Below are 21,360 nucleotides of genomic sequence, written 5' to 3' on the forward strand. Positions count from 1 at the left end.
CAGAAGAGCACAGCAAGAGGCCATTCGGCCCTTCGTGACTGTGCTGTCTCTTTGAATGAGATCTCCAATCAATCCCCTCACTGTTCCTCATAGCGCTGATGCCCCACTACCGCCTCCAGCAGCAATAGCAGGACGGGTTCCACCACCATCCTTTCAGCATTTAACAATCCGAATTACGTTGCTCTTATTGAAACTGTTTCTACCACGCAGGTCAACCAGATCACAACTCTGTTGTGTAAACAACAAGCTCCCAGCAGTCTCCAGTTTTACACTCGTTAACGCCAGCTATCTTAAATTCTACCCTTGAATTATCCACTATCCTATCAATGATAACAGCGTCATTAATTATCATAGCAGAACCATTGATAAGCCAGAGCACCTCTCCTCAATTGAACCTTCATATGTTCAAACTGGAAAAGAGCATTGCGCCACAGACTCACTAAACTGAATATTCCTGGTAGTGAGAGTTGAATGAAATATCCTAAATGAACCCGAGACTTAGAGTGAACATCAGGACGTGCAATAGATCAGGTAGGCAAAATAGGGATTACTTCGAAATATATATCACACTCAGAGAGGAGACTGCACACAGAGAGTGTATAGGAGCACCTCACTGAGAGCGCTCCCTTCAAAGAGAGACTGTATCAATGTTTCAGACTGAGAGGTCAGCCCCTTCACACAGTAACTTTTTGAGTGTATCTCACTGAGAAAGGAGTACTGTCACACACAGAATGGCTCAGGGTATCTCACTGAGAGAGTACTCTCTTCACACAAAGTCTGGGTCAGTGTATCTCACTAAGAGGAGTCCCTGCACACAAATACTGTATCAATGTATCTCGCTGAGAGAGAAGTCTCTTCACACAGAGTCTGGATCAGTGTATCTCACTGGGGGAGGAGACCGTTCACACAGAGACTGTATCAGTGTATCTCAATGAGGGAGGAGACCCTTCACACAGAGACTGTATCAGAGTATCTCACTGAGAGAGGAGACCCTGAAAACAGAGACTTATCAATGTATCTCACTGAGGGAGGAGCCCCTTCACACAGAGACTATATTAGAGTATCTCACTGAGAGAGGAGTCCCTTCACACAGAGGCTGTATTAGAGTATCAAACTGAGGGAGGAGCTCCTTCACAGAGAGACTATCAGAGAATATCACTGAGACAGCTGTCCCTTGACACAGGGACTGGGTCAGTGTATCTCACAGGGAGAGGATTCCCTTAACACACACTCTGTATCAGTGTATCTCACAGGGAGAGGATTCCCTTAACACACAGTCTGTATCAGTGTATCTCACTGAGAGATGAGTCCCTTCAGACACAATCTGTATCAGAGGATCTCATTGGGAGAGGAGACCGTTCACAGAGTCGGTATCAACTTATCTCACTGTGAGAGGAGTCCCTCCACATAGAAACTGTATCAGAATTTTTTAACACTGAGCCTGTTTCAGTGTATCTACCTGAGAGAGTAGTCCATTCAGACAGAGACTGTGTCATTGTATCTCACTGAGAGAGGAGTCCATTCACACCTAGGCTGTATCAGGATATCTCAGTGTTAGATGCTTCACTAAGAGAGCTGCCCCTTCGCTCAGAGACTGTATCAGTTTATCTCATGGATGGCGGCTTCCCATCACACAGAATGTATCAGGGTATCTCACTGGGAGCGAAGTTCCTTCACACTGAGACAGTTTCAGTGTATCTCAATGAGAGAGCAATGTCTTCACAAAGAGACTGTATCAGTGTATCTCACTGAGATAGGAGTCCCTTCACACAGAGACTGTATCAGTGAATCTCACTGGGAGCGGAGTCCCATCACACAGAGACTGTATCAGTGTATCTCACTAAGAGAGGAGTCCCTTCAAACCGAGACTGTATCAGGGTATCTCACTGGGAGCGAAGTCCCTTCACACAGAGACAGTTTCAGTGTAACTCACTGAGATACGAGTCCCTTCACACAGAGACTGTATCAATGTATGTCACTGGGAGTGGAGTCCCTTCACACAGAGAAAGTTTCAGTGTATCTCACTGAGAAAGCAATCTCTTCACAGAGACTGTATCAGTGTATCTCACTGAGAGATTAGTCCCTTCACACAGAGACTGTGTCAGTGTGTCTCACTGAGAGAGGAGAACGTTCACACAGAGACTGGATCAGTGTATCTTAGCGTGGAAGGAGTCCCTTCACACAGAGACAGTATCAGTGTATCTCACTAAGGGAGGAGTTCCTTCACACAGATACTAACTGAGAGATTACTCCCTTCGCACCGAGACTGTATCAGAGAACATCACTGTGAGAGGTCACCCTTGACAAGAGACCGGGACAGTGTATCTCGCAGAGACAGGATTCCCTTAACACATACTCTCTGTCAATGTATCTCATTGGCAAATGAGTCCCTTCAGACACAGTCTATATCAGTGAATCTCACTGGGAGAGGAGATGCTTCACACAGAGTCTGTATCAGCTTATGTCACTGAGAAAGGAGTCGATCCACGTAGGAAGTGTATCAGAGTTTCTTCACACTGAGTCTGTTTCAGTGTCTCTCCCTGAGAGAGGAGTGCGTTCACACAGAGACTGTGTCATTGTATCTCACTGAGAGAGGAGTCCTTTCACACCTCGGCTGTACCAGGGTATTCAGTGTTAGATGCTTCACTAAGAGAGCTGCCCCTTCGCTCAGAGACTGTATCAGTTTATCTCATAGAGAGCGGGTTCCCTTCACACAGACTGTATCAGGGTATCTCACTGGAAGGGGAGACCCTTCATACAGAGACGGTATCAGGGAATTTCACTGAGAGAGCAGTCTCTTCGCACAGAGACTGCATCAATGTATCTCACTGAGAGAGGAGTCCCTTCACACAGAGACTGGTTCAATGTATCTCAATGAGGGAGGAGTCCCTTCACACAGTGACTGTAATAAAGTATCTCATTGAGAGAGCAATCTCTTCACACAGAGACTGTATCAGTGTATCTCACTGAGAGATTTGTCCCCTTCGCACAGAGACTGTATCAGTGTATCTCACTGAGAGAGTTGTCCCATTCACACAGAGAATGTATCAGTGTATCTCACTGAGAGAGGAGTCCCTTCACACAGAGACTGTATCAGTGTATCTCACTGGGAGCAGAGTCCCATCTCACAGAGACTGTATCAGTGTATCTCACTGAGAGAGGAGACCGTTCACACAGAGGCTGGATCAGTGTATCTCAGTGTGGAAGGAGTCCCTTCACACAGAGACAGTATCAGTGTATCTCACTCAGGGAGGAGTTCCTTCACACAGATACTGTATCAGTGTATCTCACTGAGAGATTAGTCCCTTCGCACAGAGACTGTATCAGAGAACATCACTGTGAGAGGTCTCCCTTGACAAGAGACCGGGTCAGTGTATCTCGCAGAGACAGGATTCCCTTAACACATACTCTCTATCAATGTATCTCATTGGCAGATGAGTCCCTTCAGACACAATCTGTATCAGTGGATCTCAATGGGAGAGGAGACGCTTCACACAGAGTCTGTATCAGCATATGTCACTGAGAGAGGAGTTGCTCCACGTAGAAAGTGTATCAGAGTTTCTTCACACTGAGTCTGTTTCAGTGTCTCTCCTGAGAGAGGTGTGCATTCACACAGAGACTGTATCATTGTATCTAACTGAGAGAGGAGTCCTTTCACACCTAGGCTGTATCAGGGTATCTCAGAGTTCAATCCTTCACTAAGAGAGCTGCCCCTTCGCTCATAGACTGTATCAGTTTATCTCATAGAGAGCGGATTCCCTTCACACAGACTGTAACAGGTTTTCTCACTTGGAGCGGAGACCCTTCACACAGAGACGGTATCAGGGTATCTCACTGAGAGAGCAGTCTCTTCACACAGAGACTGCATCAGTGTATCTCACTGAGATAGGAGTCCCTTCCCACCGAGACTGCGTCAATGTATCTCACTGAGGGAGGAATCCCTTCACACAATGACTGTAATAAAGTATCGCATTGAGAGAGCAATCTCTTCACACAGTGACTGTATCAGTGTATCTCACTGAGAGAGTTGTCCCCTTCACACAGAGATTGTATCAGTGTATCTCACTGAGAGAAGGGACCCTTCACACAGAGACGGTATCAGGGTATCTCACTGAGAGAGCAGTCTCTTCACACAGAGACTGCATCAGTGTATCTCACTGAGATAGGAGTGCCTTCCCACAGACACAGTGTCAATTTATCTCACTGGGAGAGGAGACCCTTCACACAGAGTCTATATCAACTTATCTCACTGAGAGAGGAGTCGCTCCACATAGAAACTGTATCAGAGTTTCTTTACACTGAGTCTGTTTCAAAGTAACTACCTGATAGAGTAGTCCAATCTGACAGAGGCTGTGTCATTGTATCTCACTGAGAGAGGAGTCCATTCAAAACCTAGGCTGTATCAGGATATCTCAGTGACAGATGCCTCACTAAGAGAGCTGCCCCTTCGCTCAGAGACTGTATCAGTTTATCTCATAGAGAGCGGATTCCCTTCACACAGACTGTATCAGGGTATCTACTGGGAGCGAAGTCCCTTCACACCGAGACAGTTTCAGTGTACCTCACTGAGAGAGCAATCTCTTCACACAGAGACTGTATCAGTGTATCTCACTGAGATAGGTGTCCCTTCACACAGAGACTGTATCAGTGTATCTCACTGGGATCAGAGTCCCATCACACAGAGACTGTATCAATGTATCTCACTAAGAGAGGAGTCCCTTCACACCGAGACTGTATCAGGGTATCTCACTGGGAGCGAAGTCCCTTCACACAGAGACAGTTTCATTGTAATTCACTGAGAGACGAGTCCCTTCACACAGAGACTGTATCAGTGTATGTCATTGGGATTGGAGACCCTTCACACAGAGACTGTATCAGTGTATCTCACTGAGATAGGAGTCCCTTCACACAGAGACTGGATCAGTGTATCTCAGTGTGGAAGGAGTCTCTTCACACAGAGACAGTATCAGTGTATCTCACTAAGGGAGGAGTTCCTTCACACAGATACTGTATCAGTGTATCTCACTGAGAGATTAGTCCCTTCGCACAGAGACTGTACCAGTGAACATCACTGTGAGAGGTCTCCCTTGACACAGAGACTGGGTCAGTGTATCTCGCAGAGACAGGATTCCCTTAACACATACTCTCTATCAGTGTATCTCATTGACAGAAGAGTCCCTTAGGACACAATCTATATCAGTGGATCTCATTGGGAGAGGAGACGCTTCACACAGAGTCTGTATCAGCTTATGTCACTGAGAAAGGAGTCGCTCCACATAGGAAGTGTATCAGTGTTTCTTCACACTGAGTCTGTTTCAGTGTCTCTCCCTGAGAGATGAGTGCGTTCACACAGAGATTGTGTCATTGTATCTCACTGAGAGAGGAGTCCTTTCACACCTCGGCTGTATCAGGGTATCTCAGTGTTAGATGCTTCACTAAGAGAGCTACCCCTTCGCTCAGAGACTGTATCAGTTTATCTCATAGAGAGCGGATTCGCTACACACAGACTGTATTAGGGTATCTCACTGGAAGGGGAGACCCTTCACACAGAGACGGTATCAGGGTATTTCACTGAGAGAGCAGTCTCTTCGCACAGAGACTGCATCAGTGTATCTCACTGAGAGAGCAATCTCTTCACACAGTGACTGTATCAGTGTATCTCACTGAAAGAGTTGTCCCCTTCACACAGAGACTGTATCAGTGTATCTCACTGAGAGATTTGTCCCCTTCGCACTGAGACTGTATCAGTGTATCTCACTGAGAGAGTTGTCCCATTCACACAGAGACTGTATCAGTGTATCTCACTAAGAGAGTAGTCCCTTCACACAGAGACCGTATCAGTGTATCTCACTGAGAGAGGAGTCCCTTCACACAGAGACTGTATTAGTGTATCTCACTGGGAGCGGAGTCCCATCTCACAGAGACTGTATCAGTGTATCTCACTGAGAGAAGGGACCCTTCACACAGAGACAGTTTCAGTGTATCTCACTGAGAGAGGAGACCGTTCACACAGAGGCTGGATCAGTGTATCTCAGTGTGGTAGGAGTCCCTTCACACAGAGACAGTATCAGTGTATCTCACTAAGGGAGGAGTTCCTTCACACAGATACTGTATCAGTGTATCTCACTGAGAGATTAGTCCCTTCGCACAGAGACTGTATCAGAGAACATCACTGTGAGAGGTCTCCCTTGACAAGAGACCGGGTCAGTGTATCTCGCAGAGACAGGATTCCCTTAACACATACTCTCTATCAATGTATCTCATTGGCAGATGAGTCCCTTCAGACACAATCTGTATCAGTGGATCTCAATGGGAGAGGAGACGCTTCACACAGAGTCTGTATCAGCATATGTCACTGAGAGAGGAGTTGCTCCACGTAGAAAGTGTATCAGAGTTTCTTCACACTGAGTCTGTTTCAGTGTCTCTCCTGAGAGAGGTGTGCATTCACAAAGAGACTGTATCATTGTATCTAACTGAGAGAGGAGTCCTTTCACACCTAGGCTGTAACAGGGTATCTCAGAGTTAGATCCTTCACTAAGAGAGCTGCCCCTTCGCTCATAGACTGTATCAGTTTATCTCATAGAGAGCGGATTCCCTTCACACAGACTGTAACAGGGTATCTCACTTGGAGCGGAGACCCTTCACACAGAGACGGTATCAGGGTATCTCACTGAGAGAGCAGTCTCTTCACACAGAGACTGCATCAGTGTATCTCACTGAGATAGGAGTCCCTTCCCACCGAGACTGCGTCAATGTATCTCACTGAGGGAGGAATCCCTTCACACAATGACTGTAATAAAGTATCGCATTGAGAGAGCAATCTCTTCACACAGTGACTGTATCAGTGTATCTCACTGAGAGAGTTGTCCCCTTCACACAGAGATTGTATCAGTGTATCTCACTGAGAGAAGGGACCCTTCACACAGAGACGGTATCAGGGTATCTCACTGAGAGAGCAGTCTCTTCACACAGAGACTGCATCAGTGTATCTCACTGAGATAGGAGTGCCTTCCCACAGACACAGTGTCAATTTATCTCACTGGGAGAGGAGACCCTTCACACAGAGTCTATATCAACTTATCTCACTGAGAGAGGAGTCGCTCCACATAGAAACTGTATCAGAGTTTCTTTACACTGAGTCTGTTTCAAAGTAACTACCTGCTAGAGTCGTCCATTCTGACAGAGGCTGTGTCATTGTATCTCACTGAGAGAGGAGTCCATTCAAAACCTAGGCTGTATCAGGATATCTCAGTGACAGATGCCTCACTAAGAGAGCTGCCCCTTCGCTCAGAGACTGTATCAGTTTATCTCATAGAGAGCGGATTCCCTTCACACAGACTGTATCAGGGTATCTACTGGGAGCGAAGTCCCTTCACACCGAGACAGTTTCAGTGTACCTCACTGAGAGAGCAATCTCTTCACACAGAGACTGTATCAGTGTATCTCACTGAGATAGGAGTCCCTTCACACAGAGACTGTATCAGTGTATCTCACTGGGAGCAGAGTCCCATCACACAGAGACTGTATCAATGTATCTCACTAAGAGAGGAGTCCCTTCACACCGAGACTGTATCAGGGTATCTCACTGGGAGCGAAGTCCCTTCACACAGAGACAGTTTCATTGTAATTCACTGAGAGACGAGTCCCTTCACACAGAGACTGTATCAGTGTATCTCACTGAGATCGGAGACCCTTCACACTGAGACAGTTTCAGTGTATCTCACTGAGAGAGCATTCTCTTCACAGAGAATGGGTCAGTGTATCTCACTGAGATAGGAGTCCTTTCACACAGAGACTGTGTCAGTGTATCTCAATGACAGAGGAGTCCCTTCACACAGAGACTGGATCAGTGTATCTCAGTGTGGAAGGAGTCTCTTCACACAGAGACAGTATCAGTGTATCTCACTAAGGGAGGAGTTCCTTCACACAGATACTGTATCAGTGTATCTCACTGAGAGATTAGTCCCTTCGCACAGAGACTGTATCAGTGAACATCACTGTGAGAGGTCTCCCTTGACACAGAGACCGGGTCAGTGTATCTCGCAGAGACAGGATTCCCTTAACACATACTCTCTATCAGTGTATCTCATTGACAGAAGAGACCCTTAGGACACAATCTATATCAGTGGATCTCATTGGGAGAGGAGACGCTTCTCACAGAGTCTGTATTAGCTTATGTCACTGAGAGAGGAGTCGCTCCAGGTAGGAAGTGTATCAGAGTTTCTTCACTCTGAGTCTGTTTCAGTGTCTCTCCCTGAGACAGGAGCGCTTTCACACAGAGACTGTGTCATTGTATCTCACTGAGAGAGGAGTCCTTTCACACCTCGGCTGTATCAGGGTATCTCAGTGTTAGATGCTTCACTAAGAGAGCTACCCCTTCGCTCAGAGACTGTATCAGTTTATCTCATAGAGAGCGGATTCCCTACACACAGACTGTATCAGGGTATCTCACTGGAAGGGGAGACCCTTCACACAGAGACGGTATCAGGGTATTTCACTGAGAGAGCAGTCTCTTCGCACAGAGACTGCATCAGTGTATCTCACTGAGAGAGGAGTCCTTTCACACAGAGACTGGTTCAGTGTATCTCACTGAGGGAGGAGTCCCTTCACACAATGACTGTAATAAAGTATCTCATTGAGAGAGCAATCTCTTCACACAGAGACTGTGTCAGTGTATCTCACTGAAAGAGTTGTCCCCTTCACACAGAGACTGTATCAGTGTATCTCACTGAGAGATTTGTCCCCTTCGCACAGAGACTGTATCAGTGTATCTCACTGAGAGAGTTGTCCCATTCACACAGAGACTGTATCAGTATATCTCACTAAGATGTAGTCCCTTCACACAGAGACCGTATCAGTGTATCTCACTGAGAGAAGGGACCCTTCACACAGAGACAGTTTCAGTGTATCTCACTGAGAGAGGAGACCGTCCACACAGAGACTGGATCAGTGTATCTCAGTGTGGAAGGAGTCCGTTCACAGAGAGACAGTATCAGTGTATCTCACTAAGGGAGGACTTCCTTCACACAGATACTGTATCAGTGTATCTCACTGAGAAATTAGTCCCTTCACACAGAGACAGTTTCAGTGTAACTCACTGAGAGACGAGTCCCTTCACAAAGAGACTTTATCAGTGTATGTCACTGGGAGCGGAGTCCCTTCACACAGAGACAGTTTCAGTGTATCTCACTGAGAGAGCAATCTCTTCACAGAGACTGTATCAGTGTATCTCACTGAGAGATTAGTCCCTTCGCAAAGAGACTGTATCAGTGAACATCATTGTGAGAGGTCTCCCTTGACACAGAGACCGGGTCAGTGTATCTCGCAGAGACAGGATTCCCTCACCACATACTCTCTATCAGTGTATCTCATTGGCAGATGAGTCCCTTCAGACACAATCTTTATCAGTGGATCTCATTGGGAGAGGAGACGCTTCACACAGAGTCTGTATCAGCTTATGTCACTGAGAGAGGAGTCGCTCCACGTTGGATGTGTATCAGATTTTCTTCACACTGAGTCTGTTTCAGTGTCTCTCCCTGAGAGAGCAGTGCATTCACACAGAGACTGTGTCATTGTATCTCACTGAGAGAGGAGTCCTTTCACACCTCAGCTGTATCAGGGTATCTCAGTTTTACATGCTTCACTAAGAGAGCTGCCCCTTCGCTCAGAGACTGTATCAGTTTATCTCATAGAGAGCGGATTCCCTTCACACAGACTGTATCAGGGTATCTCACTGGAAGCGGAGACCCTTCACACAGAGACGGTATCAGGGTATCTCACTGAGAGAGAAGTCTCTTCACACAGAGACTGCATCAGTGTATCTCACTGAGATAGGAGTCCCTTCACACAGAGACTGGATCAGTGTATCTCACTGAGGGAGGATTCCCTTCACCCAGTGACTGTAATAAAGTACCTCATTGAGAGAGCAAGCTCTTCACACAGAGACTGTATCAGTGTATCTCACTGAGACAGTTGTCCCCTTCACAAAGAGACTGTATCAGTGTATCTCACTGAGTGGTTTGTCCCATTCACACAGAGACTGTATCAGTGTATCTCACTGGGAGCGGAGTCCCATCTCACAGAGACTGTATCAGTGTATCTCACTGAGAGAAGGGACCCTTCACACAGAGACAGTTTCAGTGTATCTCACTGAGACAGCAATCTCTTCACACATACTGTATCAGTGTATCTCACTGAGGTAGGAGTCCATTCAGACAGAAACAGTTTCAATGTATCTCACTGGGAGAGGTGACCCTTCAAACAGAGTCTATATCAGCTTATCTCACTGAGAGAGGAGTCGCTCCACATAGAAACTGTATCAGAGTTTTTTTACACTGAGTCTGTTTCAGTGTATCTACCTGAGAGAGTGGTCCATTCACACAGAGACTGTGCCATTGTATCTCACTGAGAGAGGAGTCCATTCGCACCTAGGCTGTGTCAGGGTATCTCAGTGTTAGATGCTTCACTAAGAGAGCTGCCCCTTCGCTCAGAGACTGTATCAGTTTATCTCATGAAGAGCGGCTTCCCTTCACACAGAGTGTATCAGGGTATCTCACTGGGAGGGGAGACCCTTCACACAGAGACGGTATCAGTGTACCTCACTGAGATAGGAGTCCCTTCACACAGAGACTGCGTCAATGTATCTCACTGAGGGAGGAGTCCCTTCACACAGTGACTGTAATAAAGTATCTCATTGAGAGAGCAATCTCTTCACACAGAGACTGTATCAGTGTATCTCACTGAGAGAGTTGTCCCCTTCACACAGAGACTGTATCAGTGTATCTCACTGAGAGAAGGGACCCTTCACACAGAGACAGTTTCAGTGTATCTCACTGAGACAGCAATCTCTTCACACAGACTGTACCAGTGAATCTCACTGAGATAGGTGTCCCTTCACACAGACACAGTGTCAATGTATCTCACTGGGAGAGGAGACCCTTCATACAGAGTCTATATCAGCTTATCTCACTGAGAGAGGAGTCGCTCCACATAGAAACTGTATCAGAGTTTCTTCACACTGAGTCTGTTTCAGTGTATCTCCCTGAGAGAGGAGTCCGTTCACACAGAGACTGTGCCATTGTATCTCACTGAGAGAGGAGTCCTTTCACACCTAGGCTGTATCAGGGTATCTCATTGTTAGATGCTTCACTAAGAGAGCTGCCCCTTCACTCAGAGACTGTATCAGTTTATCTCATGAAGAGCAGATTCGCTTCACACAGACTGTATCAGGGTATCTCACTGGGAGCCGAGTCCCTTCACACAGAGACGTTATAAGGGTATCTCACTGAGAGAGGAATCCCTTCACACAGAGACAGTGTCAGTGTATCTCACTGTGGAAGGAGTCACTGAGAGAGGAGTCCCTTCACACAGAGACTGTATCAGAGAATATCACTGTGAGAGGTGTCCCTTGACATAGAGACCGGGTCAGTGTATCTCGCAGGGACAGGATTCCCTTAACACATACTCTCTATCAGTGTATCTCACTGGCAGATGAGTCCCTTGAGACACAATCTATATCAGTGGATCTCACTGGGAGAGGAGACCCTTCACACAGAGTCTGTATCAGCTTATGTCACTGAGAGAGGAGTCGCTCCACGTTGAAACTGTATCAGAGTTTCTTCACACTGAGTCTGTTTCAGTTTATCTCCCTGAGAGAGCATTTCGTTCACACAGAGACTGCGTCATTGTATCTCACTGAGAGAGGAGTCCATTCACATCTAGGCTGTATCAGGGTATCTCAGTGTTAGATGCTTCAGTAAGAGTGCTGCCCCTTCGCTCAGAGACTGTATCAGTTTATCTCATAGGGAGCGGATTCCCTTCACACAGACTGTATCAGGATATCTCACTGGGAGAGGAGTCACTTCACAAAGAGACGGGATCAGTGTATCTCACTGAGGGAGGAGTCCCTTCACACAGTGACTGTAATAAAGTATCTCGTTGAGAGAGCAATCTCTTCACACAGAGACTGTATTAGAGTATCTCACTGAGAGAGGAGACCCTTCACTCAGAGATTGTATCATTGTATCTCACTGAGAGAGGAGCACCATCACACAGAGACTTTATCAGTGTATCTCACTGAGAGAGGAGCCCCATCACACAGAGACTGTATCAGTGTATTTCACTGAGAGAGGAGCCCCATCACACAGAGACTGTATCATTGTATTTCACTGAGAGAGGAGCCCCATCAAACAGAGACTGTATCAGTGTATCTCACTGAGAGAGGAGCACCATCACACAGAGACTGTATCAGTGTATCTCACTGAGAGAGGAGCCCCATCACACAGAGACTGTATCAGTGTATCTCACTGAGAGAGGAGCCCCATCACACAGAGACTGTATCAGTGTATCTCACTGAGAGAGGAGCCCCATCACACAGAGACTGTATCAGTGTATCTCACTGAGAGAGGAGCCCCATCACACAGAGACTGGATCAGTGTATTTCACTGAGAGAGGAGCCCCATCACACAGAGACTGTATCAGTGTATCTCACTGAGAGAGGAGCCCCATCACACAGAGACTGTATCAGTGTATCTCACTGAGAGAGGAGCCCCATCACACAGAGACTGTATCAGTGTATCTCACTGAGAGAGGAGCCCCATCACACAGAGACTGTATCAGTGTATCTCACTGAGAGAGGAGCCCCATCACACAGAGACTGTATCAGTGTATCTCACTGAGAGAGGAGCACCATCACACAGAGACTGTATCAGTGTATCTCACTGAGAGAGGAGCCCCATCACACAGAGACTGTATCAGTGTATCTCACTGAGAGAGGAGCACCATCACACAGAGACTGTATCAGTGTATCTCACTGAGAGAGGAGCCCCATCACACAGAGACTGTATCAGTGTATCTCACTGAGAGAGGAGCACCATCACACAGAGACTGTATCAGTGTATCTCACTGAGAGAGGAGCCCCATCACACAGAGACTGTATCAGTGTATCTCACTGAGAGAGGAGCCCCATCACACAGAGACTGTATCAGTGTATCTCACTGAGAGAGGAGCCCCATCACACAGAGACTGTATCAGTGTATCTCACTGAGAGAGGAGCCCCATCACACAGAGACTGTATCAGTGTATTTCACTGAGAGAGGAGTCCCTTCACACAGAGACTGGATCAGTGTATCTCACTGAGAGTTTCGAGCACTCACAAGTTTTGTGGGGCATCAGCCAACCCGCTGTTCCCATTGAATCCCCTTCACTGTCGTTGCTGCAGCTATGTTTTTTTCCTTTCATTGGAATTGGGTGTCTTTGGCCAGGTCAGCATTTATTGCCCATTGCTAATTGCCCCTGGAGATGGTGGTGATTAGCTTCCTTTTTGAACCGCTGCAGTCCCAGTGGTGTCAGTACACCCACAGTGCTGTTAGGGAGGGAGTTCCAGGATTTTGTCTCTGTGGTGTAGGGACACCCACAGTGCTGTTAGGGACGGAGTTCCAGGATTTTATCCCTGTGATGTAGGTACACCCACAGTGCTGTTAGGGAGGGAGTTCCAGGATTTTGTCCCTGTGGTGTAGGTACACCCACAGTGCTGTTAGGGAGGGAGTTCCAGGATTTTGTCCCTGTGGTGTAGGTACACCCACAGTGCTGTTAGGGAGGGAGTTCCAGGATTTTGTCCCTGTGGTGTAGGTACACCCACAGTGCTGTTAGGGAGGGAGTTCCAGGATTTTGTCCCATTTTGTGTTTGTACACCCACAGTGCTGTTAGAGAGGGAGTTCCAGGATTTTGTCCCATTTTGTGTTTGTACACCCACAGTCCTGTTAGAGAGGGAGTTCCAGGATTTTATCCCATTTTGTGTAGGTACACCCCTAGTGCTGTTAGGGAGAGAGTTCCAGGATATTGTCCCTGTGTTGTAGGTACACCCACAGTGCTGTTAGGGAGGGAGTTCCAGGATTTTGTCCTTGTGGTGTCAGTACACCCACAGTGCTGTCAGGGAGGGAGTTCCAGGATTTTGTCCCATTTTGTGTAGGTACACCCACAGTGCTGTTAGGGATGGAGTTCCAGGATTTTGTCCCATTTTGTGTAGGTACACCCACAGTGCTGTTAGAGAAGGAGTACCAGGATTTTGTCCCATTTTGTGTACGTACACCCCTAGTGCTGTTAGGGAGGGAGTTCCAGGATTTTGTCCCTGTGGTGTAGGGACACCCACAGTGCTGTTAGGGAGGGAGTTCCAGGATTTTGTCCCTGTGGTGTAGGTACACCCCTAGTGCTGTTAGGTAGGGAGTTCCAGGATTTTGTCCCTGTGGTGTAGGGACACCCACAGTGCTGTTAGGGAGGGAGTTCCAGGATGTTGCCCCAGTGGTGTAGATACACCCACAGTGCTGTTAGGGCGGGAGTTCCAGGATTTTGTCCCTGTGCTGTAGGTACTCCCACAGTGCTGTTAGGGAGGGAGTTCCAGGATTTTGTCCCTGTGGTGTAGGTACACCCACAGTGCTGTTAGGGAGGGAGTTCCAGGATTTTGTCCCTGTGGTGTAGGTACACCCACAGTGCTGTTAGGGATGGAGTTCCAGGATTTTGTCCCTGTGGTGTAGGTACACCCACAGTGCTATTAGGGAGGGAGTTCCAGGATTTTGTCCCTGTGGTGTAGGTACACCCACAGTGCTGTTAGGGAGGGAGTTCCAGGATTTTGTCCTTGTGGTGTCAGTACACCCACAGTGCTGTCAGGGAGGGAGTTCCAGGATTTTGTCCCATTTTGTGTAGGTACACCCCTAGTGCTGTTAGGGAGGGAGTTCCAGGATTTTGTCCCTGTGGTGTAGCGACACCCACAGTGCTGTTAGGGAGGGAGTTCCAGGATTTTGTCCCTGTGGTGTAGGTACACCCACAGTGCTGTTAGGGAGGGAGTTCCAGGATTTTGTCCCTGTGGTGTAGGTACACCCCTAGTGCTGTTAGGGAGGGAGTTCCAGGATTTTGTCCCTGTGGTGTAGGGACACCCACAGTGCTGTTAGGGAGGGAGTTCCAGGATGTTATCCCAGTGATGTAGGTACACCAACAGTGCTGTTAGGGAGGGAGTTCCAGGATTTTGTCCCTGTGGTGTAGGTACACCCCTAGTGCTGTTAGGGAGGGAGTTCCAGGATATTGTCCCTGTGGTGTAGGTACACCCACAGTGCTGTCAGGGAGGGAGTTCCAGGATTTTGTCCCATTTTGTGTAGGTACACCCACAGTGCTGTTAGGGATGGAGTTCCAGGATTTTGTCCCATTTTGTGTAGGTACACCCACAGTGCTGTTAGGGAGGGAGTTCCACGAATTTGTCCCTGTGTTGTAGATACACCCACAGTGCTGTTAGGGAGGGAGTTCCAGTATTTTGTCCCTGCGGTGTAGGTGCATCCACAGTGCTGTTAGGGAGGGAGTTCCAGGATTTTGTCCCATTTTGTGTTTGTACACACACAGTGCTGTTAGACAAGGAGTACCAGGATTTTGTCCCATTTTGTGTACGTACACCCCTAGTGCCGTTAGGGAGGGAGTTCCAGGATTTTGTCCCTGTGGTGTAGGGACACCCACAGTGCTGTTAGGGAGGGAGTTCCAGGATATGGTCCCATTTTGTGTAGGTACACCCACAGTGCTGTTAGGGCGGGAGTTCCAGGATTTTGTACCTGTGCTGTAGGTACTCCCACAGTGCTGTTAGGGAGGGAGTTCCAGGATTCTGTCCCTGTGGTGTAGGTACACCCACAGTGCTGTTAGGGAGGGAGTTCCAGGATTTTGCCCCTGTGGTGCAGATACACCCACAGTGCTGTTAGGGAGGGAGTTCCAGGATTTTGTCCCTGTGGTGTAGATACACCCACAGTGCTGTTAGGGAGGGAGTTCCAGAATTTTGTCCCGGTGGTGTAGGTACATCCACAGTGCTGTTAGGGAGGGAGTTACAGGATTTTGTCCCATTTTTTGTTTGTACACCCACAGTGCTGTTAGAGAGGGAGTTCCAGGATTTTGTCCCATTTTGTGTACGTACACCCCTAGTGCTGTTAGGGAGGGAGTTCCAGGATTTTGTCCCTGTGGTGTAGGGACACCCAAAGTGCTGTTAGGGAGTGAGTTCCAGGATTTTGTCCCATTTTGTGTAGGTACACCAACAGTGCTGTTAGGGATGGAGTTCCAGGATTTTGTCCCATTTTGTGTAGGTACACTCACAGTGCTGTTAGGGAGGGAGTTCCAGGAATTTGTCCCTGTGTTGTAGATACACCCACAGTGCTGTTAGGGAGGGAGTTCCAGGATTTTGTCCCATTTTGTGTACGTACACCCCTAGTGCTGTTAGGGAGGGAGTTCCAGGATTTTGTCCCTGTGGTGTAGCGACACCCACAGTGCTGTTAGGGAGGGAGTTCCAGGATTTTGTCCCTGTGGTGTAGGTACACCCACAGTGCTGTTAGGGAGGGAGTTCCAGGATTTTGTCCCTGTGGTGTAGGTACACCCCTAGTGCTGTTAGGGAGGGAGTTCCAGGATTTTGTCCCTGTGGTGTAGGGACACCCACAGTGCTGTTAGGGAGGGAGTTCCAGGATGTTATCCCAGTGATTTAGATACACCCACAGTGCTGTTAGGGCGGGAGTTCCAGGATTTTGTCCCTGTGCTGTAGGTACTCCCACAGTGCTGTTAGGGAGGGAGTTCCAGGATTTTGTCCCTGTGGTGTAGATACACCCACAGTGCTGTTAGGGAGAGAGTTCCAGGATTTTGTCCCATTTTTTGTTTGTACACCCACAGTGCTGTTAGAGAGGGAGTTCCAGGATTTTGTCCCATTTTGTGTACGTACACCCCTAGTGCTGTTAGGGAGAGAGTTCCAGGATTTTGTCCCTGTGGTGTAGGGACACCCACAGTGCTGTTAGGGAGGGAGTTCCAGGATTTTGTCCCTGTTGTGTAGGTACACCCACAGTGCTGTTAGGGAGGGAGTTCCAGGATTTTGTCCCTGTGGTGTAGGTACACCCACAGTGCTGTTAGGGAGGGAGTTCCAGGATTTTGTCCCGGTGGTGTAGGTACACCCACAGTGCTGTTAGGGATGGTGTTCCAGTATTTTGTCCCTGTGGTGTAGGTACACCCACAGTGCTGTTAGGGAGGGAGTTCCATGATTTTGTCCCTGTGGTGTAGGTACACCCACAGTGCTGTTAGGGAGGGAGTTCCAGGCTTTTGTCCCCTGTGTGGTCTAGATACACCCACAGTGCTGTTAGGGAGGGAGTTCCAGGATTTTGTCCTTGTGGTGTAGGTACACCCACAGTGCTGTTAGGGAGGGAGTTCCAGGATTTTGTCCCTGTGGTGTAGATACACCCACAGTGCTGTTAGGGAGGGAGTTCCAGGATTTTGTCCCTGTGGTGTAGATACACCCACAGTGCTGTTAGGGAGGGAGTTCCAGGATTTTGTCCCTGTGGTGTAGGTACACCCACAGTGCTGTTAGGGAGGGAGTTCCAGGATTTTGTCCCTGTGGTGTAGGTACACCCACAGTGCTGTTAGGGAGGGAGTTCCAGGATTTTGTCCTTGTGGTGTAGGTACACCCACAGTGCTGTTAGGGAGGTAGTTCCAGGATTTTGTCCCGGTGGTGTAGGTACACCCACAGTGCTGTTAGGGATGGTGTTCCAGTATTTTGTCCCTGTGGTGTAGGTACACCCACAGTGCTGTTAGGGAGGTAGTTCCAGGATTTTGTCCCGGTGGTGTAGGTACACCCACAGCGCTGTTAGGGAGGGAGTTCCATGATTTTGTCCCTGTGGTGTAGTTACACCCACAGTGCTGTTAGGGAGGGAGTTCCAGGCTTTTGTCCCCTGTGTTGTCTAGATACACCCACAGTGCTGTTAGGGAGGGATTTCCAGGATTTTGTCCTTGTGGTGTAGGTACCCCCACAGTGCTGTTAGGGAGGGAGTTCCAGGATTTTGTCCCTGTGGTGTAGGTACACCCACAGTGCTGTTAGGGAGGGAGTTCCAGGATTTTGTCCCTGCGGTGTAGATACACCCACAGTGTTGTTAGGGAGGGAGTTCCAGAATTTTGTCCCTGTGGTGTAGGTACATCCACAGTGCTGTTAGGGAGGGAGTTCCAGGATTTTGTCCCATTTTTGTTTGTACACCCACAGTGCTGTTAGAGAGGGAGTTCCAGGATTTTGTCCCATTTTGTGTACGTACACCCCTAGTGCTGTTAGGGAGGGAGTTCCAGGATTTTGTCCCTGTGGTGTAGGGACACCCCTAGTGCTGTTAGGGAGGGAGTTCCAGGATTTTGTCCCTGTGGTGTAGGTACACCCACAGTGCTGTTAGGGAGGGAGTTCCAGGATTTTGTCCCAGTGGTGTAGGTACACCCACAGTGCTGTTAGGGAGGGAGTTCCAGAATTTTGTCCCTGTGGTGTAGGTACACCCACAGTGCTGTTAGGGAGGGAGTTCCAGGATTTTGTCCCGGTGGTGTAGGTACACCCACAGTGCTGTTAGGGAGGGTGTTCCAGTATTTTGTCCCTGTGGTGTAGGTACACCCACAGTGCTGTTAGGGAGGGAGTTCCAGGATTTTGTCCCATTTTGTGTAGGTACACCCACGGTGCTGTTCGGGTGGGAGTTCCAGGATTTTGTCCCTGTGGTGTAGATACACCCACAGTGCTGTTAGGGAGGGAGTTCCAGGATTTTTACCCAGTGACAGTGAAGCAACGGTGATGTATTTCCAAGTCAGGATGGTGAGTGTTTTGGAGGGGAACTACCAGGTGATGCTGTTCCCATGTATCTGCTGCCCTTGTCCTTCTAGATCTTAGTGGTCATGGGTTTGCAAGGTGCTGTGTAAGGAGCCTTGGTGAGTTGCTGCAGTGTATCTTGTAGATGGTACACACACTGCTGCTACTGTGCGTCGGTGGTGGAGGGAGTGAATGTTTGTGGATGGGGTGCCGATCAAGCGGGGCTGCTTTGTCCTGGATTGTGTCGAGCTTCTCGTGTGTTGTTGGAACTGTGTTAATCCAGCTGGCAATAGAATCCTCTGAACTGCCCTATCGAAATCCTCCTTGATTTTGAACAACTGCATTCAAGGTCCTCTTTCCCTTCACTTGTCCCAGCAGAAATAGTTTTGGTTCTCTTATCTGCCCATCTAACTGATCCCTCCTATCCCTTTTAACATTGTAGCTGTACCGGCACTGTATCCTTTGCAAGCTCACTCTCTTTAATTTCCCACGTGCTTGTCACTATTGATAACAGTCGTGTTTTGCTGTTTTTGACAGAGGTGCTTCCAAAGGCCACAGTCTCCGTGGACCCTGCCTTTCGTGTGTTCACAGTGGGGGAACAAGTTCACATTAACTGCACCACCAACTAGACAATCCACATCTAACAATTGTAGAGAGGACCCGGACAATGAATCTATTGATAACAGGAATGTCCCAGTGTCTGACTGGCCAGTCACATTCACCATCACAGAGCACAGCCCCAAAGATACCGGGAATTGCTCCTGTGGCTTTGAGAAAATGGTGGAACGGACAATTATATATCACTCGGCTATCTCTTTAACCTCCTCCAGCCCCTACAATTCACAACCTCCTGTTCAAATCCCACACCCAACACCTCCCTCCCTAACTCTTTAACCTCCTCCAGACCCTACAATTCCCATCCCTGTGTTGAAATCCCTCCCTCACCCCCTCCCTCCCTATCTCTGTAACCTCCTCCGGACTGGACAATTCTCATCATCCTTTTCAAATCCCTCCCTCACCCCCTCCCTATCTATCTCTGTAACATCCTCCGGCCTGGACAATTCTCATCCTCCTTCTCAAATCCCTCCCTCAATCCCTCCCTCCCTATCTCTGTAACCTCCTACAGCCCCTAATATTCTCATTCTCCTGTTCAAATCCCTCCCTCACAACTTCCCTCCCTATCTCTGTAACCTCCTCCAGCCCCAACAATTCTCATCCTACAGTTCAAATTCCTCCCTCACCCCCACCCTCCCTATCTCTGTAACCTCCTCCAGCCCCTACAATTCTCATCCTCCTGTTCAAATCCCATACTCAGCCCTTCCCTCCCTACCTCTGTAACCTCCTCCAGCCCCTAGGATTCTCATCCTCCTGTTCAAATCCCATACTCAGCCCTTCCCTCCCTATCTGTGTAACATCCTCCAGCCTCAATAATTCTCATCCTCCTGTTCAAATCCCTTCCTCACCACCTCCATTCCTATCTCTGTAACCTCCTCCAGCCCCTATAATTCTCATCCTTCTATTCTAATTCTTCCCTCACCCCCACCCTCCCTATCTCTGTAACCTCCTCCAGCCCCTACAATACCCATACTCCTGTTCAAATCCCTCCCTCACCCCCTCCCTCCCTATCTCTGTAACCTCCTCCAGCCCCGACAATTCCCATTCTCCTGTTAAAATCCCTCCCTCAAACCCTCACTCCCTAGCTCTGTAAGCTCCTCCACCCTCGACAATTCTCATCCTCCTGTTCAAATCCCTCCCTAATCCCCTCCCTCCCTATCTCTTTAACATCCTCCAGCCCCTACAATTCTCATCCTCCTGTTCAAATCCCTCCCTCACCACCTCCCTCCCTACCTCTCTAACCTCCTCCAGCCCCTAAAATTCTCATCCTCCTGTTCAAATCCCTCCCTCACCCCCTCCCTCCCTATCACTGTAACCTCCTCCAGCCACTTCAATTCTCATCCTCCTGTTCAATTCCCCCACTCACCCCCTCCCTTCCTATCTCTGAAACCTGCTCCAGCCCCTACAATTCCCAGTCTCCTGTTCAAATCCCTCCCTCACACCCTCCCTCCCTAACTCTGTAACCTCCTCCAGCCCCTACAATTCTCATCCTCCTGTTCAAATCCCTCCCTCACCACCTCCCTCCCTATCTCTTTAACCTCCTCCAGCCCCTACAATTCTCATCCTCCTGTTCAAATCCCTCCCTCACCACATCCATCCCTATCTCTGTAACCTCCTCCAGCCCCTACAATACTCATCCTCCTGTTCAAATTCCTCCCTCACCCCTCCCTCCCTATCTCTGTAACCTACTCCAACCCCTACAATTCTCATCCTCCTGTTCAAATCCCTCCCTCACCCCCTCAAACCCTGCCTCTGTAACCTCATCCACCCTCGACAATTATAATCCTCCTGTTCAAATCCCTCCCTCACCCACTCCCTCCCTATCTCTGTAACCTCCTCCAGCCCCTACAATTCTCATACTCCTCTTCAAATCCGTCCCTCACCACCACCCTCCCTATCTCTGTAACGTCCTCCAGCCCCTACAGTTCTCATCCTCCTGTTCAAATCCTTCTCTCACCCCCTCCCTCCCTATCTCTGTAAACTCCTCGATCCCCTACAATTCTCATCCTCCTGTTCAAATCCCTCGCTCACCCCATCCCTCCCTATCTCTGTAATCTCATCCGGCTCAGACAATTCTCATCCTCCAGTTCAAATCTCTCCCTCACCCCCTCCCTCCCTATCTCTGTAACTGCCTC

At 48.5% G+C, this 21,360-nt stretch overlaps 1 protein-coding gene across 1 annotated transcript in view; it reads left to right on the forward strand.

The window, feature by feature from the left end:
* Positions 1-21,360, forward strand: part of LOC121273099 (alpha-1B-glycoprotein-like) — a 111,993-nt gene that overhangs the window by 24,394 nt on the left and 66,239 nt on the right. The gene's annotated exons all lie outside the window — the stretch shown is intronic.

Source organism: Carcharodon carcharias, chromosome 39 (genome assembly GCF_017639515.1).
Source record: "Carcharodon carcharias isolate sCarCar2 chromosome 39, sCarCar2.pri, whole genome shotgun sequence".
NCBI classification, from domain to species: domain Eukaryota; kingdom Metazoa; phylum Chordata; class Chondrichthyes; order Lamniformes; family Lamnidae; genus Carcharodon; species Carcharodon carcharias.